General features: G+C 34.8%; 1 protein-coding gene across 3 annotated transcripts in view; it reads left to right on the plus strand.

Moving 5' to 3' along the window:
- LOC147469099 (uncharacterized) overlaps positions 1-5,000 on the plus strand; it is a 357,565-nt gene that overhangs the window by 85,373 nt on the left and 267,192 nt on the right. For all 3 annotated transcript variants that reach the window (XR_015192193.1, XR_015192194.1, XR_015192195.1), the window contains one exon: positions 291-334. The gene's annotated coding sequence lies outside the window, so the exon portion shown is untranslated. The remainder of the gene's footprint in view (positions 1-290; positions 335-5,000) is intronic.

A 5,000-nucleotide genomic window follows, 5' to 3' on the forward strand; every position in this document is an offset into this window, starting at 1 on the left:
AAGATGAAACACTGATAAGTAATGCGTAGGTGTGCATTCGTTGGATTCTCATATACGTTTCAATACTGATAATTTGTCAGCGATCTTTGTAACATCATGTTTTCTTGTTAGATTGTTGATTCTGTGCAGCTGAATGTTATCATTAATTATCTATTTGCTGCAATTTCTCTCCTGATAATTGAAATAGTAATCCAAAATGAATGTTTTTATACATCCAAGATTTTTGTGTGTGTGTTTGACATGGAATGTTCTCCAAATCCTATTTTGATGTCGGTTTTCTTTCCCAACAGGATCAACGGCGTGATTAGCCAATCTCCTATCACCAAGTCAACAGGTGAGTGAGTCAGCAGTATTTTCTGTAATAACGAATGATAACACAGCTATTCATACACCTTAATCGTCCATTTTCATTCAGTGAATCTTGCGATTAATGGATTTCTAAAATAAAGCTGTAATCTTTCTCAGATTAATGATGACTGAAACCGTGGAGAACAAACCATACGATTTGTTTCTTTAGATTCATAAACAAGATTCATAAATGATAATAATAATAATAATATTAATAATGATTCAAATAACCTTTAAGCTGATTTAGGCTTAAAGGTTTGACGAAACAATTGTTTAATTTTCATATTTTATATAAACTTAAGTGTAATAGCTCTCTATTGGGTACTATAATGTAACCCTTAAGAAGTCAAGCTAACTATATAACACTAGATGATTAAGAAGGGATGAGTTAGGATTACCGAAGGTTGTATGGTATCCCGTCCTTGCAAAAGCCCCCATGTGATTAAGACAATTATCACCAGATTGTAAAGATATGGGATTGGGAAGGATTAGAAGGATTATGATTAAATGAATTCTTATGGTTTACGGTAGGGGAAGATTGTGGATACTGAAGGTAATGTTTATTCCATGTGTTTTTCTTCTTGTGTGTAATTCATATGAGCATTTCTTCACATGGTTATTTCATGTGTTTTCCTATTTTTTATTCCACATATTTGTATTTTTTGCATATATTATACATATTTTATATTGATATTCCTTGCAAATGTATTTTCCATGTGTATGTACAAATGTATGTTGATTATACATATACATTCCATATGTGTATTGATTATATATATGTGTGTATTCCATATATGTAGTTAGAATGATTATGGGATAGATGATAAAACTAACATATGAAACGTAGGTTGCCAGCGTGATAAGAATTTGATGATAAACGCGATTAAAGTACGACTATTGTGTAAACCTGGAATGTGTCAAGAAAAGGAAGGTGTAATAAAATGATACTGTAATAAAAAAGAGATACGGTGGAAAGGAAAGAATAATTCCGAATAAGAATGACGTTGCAAAAGTATCCCCAAAGAATTTCACTGTATTTCGCGTTTTCCTTAAGGTTAAGAGAAGCTTAGTCAGTTAAGTGCGTTTTTCAATTAGATTAATTACTTTCGTGAACGAACATGCATTAAGTAATAATTATTTTCCTGTCTTATTGCCATTATCAATGTTATGTTTTTTTTTTATCGACCTCGTTATTCTTGTTTATATAATTCTTCCTTTTCTTCTTGTTACTATCATTATTGTAATTATTGTTATAATAATAATAATAATAATGATAATAATGATAATGATAATATTATTATTATTGTTATTATTATTATTACTGTTGTTGTTGTTATTATCATTGTTGTTATTTTTTATTTTTCATCTCCATATCTCCTCCTTGGTTTATTTTTGCTGTTGGAGCCTGGGTGGGTTTCAACATCGACTTGGCATCGATTTCGACATTACATGACGCTCCTTGACCTTGCACGGGCTTTATATGACGTAAGATTTGCATAAACTGGATATTTTTTGGCTGCGATTTTCTTAAAAATGGTCCAAGATTTGTTTCGGCTTCCTGTTATGAAGTCCTGTCGATGTCTCATGATAGAAAAATGTATCAGAATATATATATATATTTTTTTCTTTTTTCTTTTCTTTTCTTTTTTTTTTTTTTTTCTTCTTTTTTTTTTTTTTTTTTTTTTTTTTTTTTTTTTTTTTTTTTTTTTTTTTTTTTTTTTTTCTTTTCTTTTCTTTTTTTTTCTTTTCTTTTCTTTTCTTTTCTTTTCTTCTTCTTCTTCTTCTTTCTTTCTTTTCTTTTTCTTCTTCTTCTTCTTCTTTCTTTCTTTCTTCTTCCTTTTTACGTGGTGGATGATGGTGAGGATGAATTTAAATGTTATGTAAATGACGCCATCTGAATTGATGCTTGCGTTCACTGTTGAACGTCAAATGCTGATTGAATGATGTTAAATAGGATGAAGAATTAACGATAAGATTCGTAATTGATGATTGGGAATAGATTATCATGTTTCTTTGGGGGCAACGAAGAAACAAAATAATAAAAGTGAAGACGGTGAATCACTCAAATTGAATACTGAAGAAAATTGTAAAGACGATGATCACAAAAGCCTCGGCCTTCACCGGCTGGCCTTGACCTGCAATCTTGACCTTGTCTCCCCGGCGTGGGGGAGCTACGTTTCGTGACCTCACGTGTCTTCATAAGTCACCAGATCCCTTTCTTGAATAACCTTGTGGACATTGGGATTTAGATATCCTAATGGCATGAGGAAGTGTGAGTGTTTTTTTTATTATATCATATGACCTCATTTTTATTGGTTTGGATGTCTATGTGACCTGGCAGAGGATAAATTGGAAGTAATATTAGCTTATTTCGATCTTGCCTTAGGTCCCCACTGCGTGATTTACCATTTGCATTTTTGCGAAGCATGTAAAGACTAACAGGTGATAATAGATTCCATATGCAAACAGACTACAATTTTTGACACGCATGTTTGCATGACACGATTTTTTTTACGTGGCGAACGCGTCCAGAGGGAATGATTTAGCTGAACACATTGGATTTACCTTACTGACGGTGTGTGAACGAGATTTGACCTCGAAGGGAAGTGCTGAAGACTACGAACTCATCTCTTCATATTTGCTTCTTCGTTCTTTTTTATTTTTTATCTTAGGTTAAAAGAAAAGCTAAGACACGAGCAATACTGATGTAACGCTAAATTAAGTCAAGAGGGCTGTATATGGTGTGTAGCAACGGGTTTGGGAGGTGGGGTGTGGGGGGGTTGGGGGTCGTGATCTCTATCTTTCTTAAACGGTTCTGGTGATTGTTACAAAGTGAGGAGAAATTCAGAGGGGTGGGGGGTTGGGGTGAGGAATCAAACGAAATCTCTGAAATTACATAGATATATATTTCCGACGACTCCGAGAATGATTATTCAAAGAAAAAAAAACAAAAAAAATTTTGACCTTTTATTCTGAATGACTGATAATGTACCTGGGATGTCCATCCTTCTATAGGATTCTATTAGGTTGAGTTTTGTCTCTCTTGTACCCATCTGTCCCCCTCTCCAGGTCAGGATAGTCGACTGTAGAATTTGTTGCAAGGAAACTGAACGTTTGAGAGCAGCGGGAATCGTTAGCGTTGCACAGCGCATGCGTCACTTATCCCAGGGATTTCATGACGTCATAGAAGACTGTGCAGCATAAATCTAACGTAAATAAGAGAAGGGAGAAGTGTTTATTTCTATTTTACATTATTTATTATTCTTTGATCTTTTACTTATCTATTTACTGCGTGTGTGTCACCGTGTAGATTTTATCAATGAAAGAGCTGGTGCATTTTCCCCCTTACCAAAGACGCTGTCTTTGTTTTGACGGTAACGAAGACAACGTTGCAAGTCGCTCCTTGTGGTCATTGCACGGCAAAATCTCCTCCGTTGCAAAGTATTTTTTTAAAATTATTTGAGTAATTATTTTGTTACTGGTGTCTATCAGGACTTATGTAATTATATTGCTGCTGGTCTTACTTACTCCTAACTGAAAATCGTCTTGTTTTTATTTATTATTTTTTTTGAAATGCTCTAAATCATCTCGAATTATTGATTTAGTTGCTGTTTGCTTACGTTGATGTTTACGATTTGTGGCACGAGATAACAATGGATGTTAGTTTTTTACTCCCTCGGACGTGGTAAAAGGATTTTTTTTATGCATGTCTTACGATGCGTCTTGTTATGATAAGATTAGTTCAGAAATCAGTTAATGGATGAGAGAAACGGAAGAAAATGAATGAACGATAAAGATGAACGAATGAACGACATCAAGAAAAAAAGAGGCCTACAGAAAGGCAGAACTAAAGAGAACGAAAAAAAGAGAAAAAAAAAAGAAAAATAAGATAGAGAAAAGAGAAAGAAACAACACCAAACAATAAACCCACACATATACTACCTGTCGTGAAAGAAAATAGAGCTTCGCATGAGATCGATGAAGCATAAGTGCAAGCAAAGGAAGCTAACACGAGAGAGCCAGCTGGGTGAATCCGGTCTCAACTGGACACCGGTTATGGTTCAGTGTAGTCTGCCCAGTCCAGTGGTCGGTGGTTCGCGCAGGTCGGCTCTCAAGGGGAACTGAGAGGGGAAAGGGCTTGTGTGTTCTGTTTCTTTTCCCCTTTTTTTCTAAGTTGTTGTTATTGTTGTTGTGGTTTTAAGTTTAGTTTTGTTTGGAGTTGTTTGTAATGGTGGGGGAATGTTTGGGTGTGATATTGATCTGATATTGTTGACTGTAAACCTTGATGACGTTATTTGCGGGTACGGAGGCAAGACTGCGGAGTAGTGATACGCGTTTTAGCCCGGTTTATGTCTTCATTTTGGACTATATATATTTGAAATTCGTTAATGCTACACATGGATTATTATCTGCGATCTGGATAGGACAAATACGGTCCTTAATATGAAAATGTTTGATTTAGAAGACAAAGAAAATGTACGCGCAGCCTTAACACATCAGCATCATCACATCTCCTAACTTACAGTTTACATTATTTCCCACATTACTTCATGCCGCCTGCCATGACACTCACACATCATCACCATAAGGTATGTCAATTCATACTATCATCACGAACAAGTGTCAGCACCACCACTATCAACATCAGCATT

The sequence above is a fragment of the Penaeus japonicus genome, unplaced genomic scaffold, assembly GCF_977035675.1.
Source record: "Penaeus japonicus unplaced genomic scaffold, GWHDUDI00000001_assembly GWHDUDI00000024, whole genome shotgun sequence".
NCBI classification, from domain to species: Eukaryota; Metazoa; Arthropoda; class Malacostraca; order Decapoda; family Penaeidae; genus Penaeus; species Penaeus japonicus.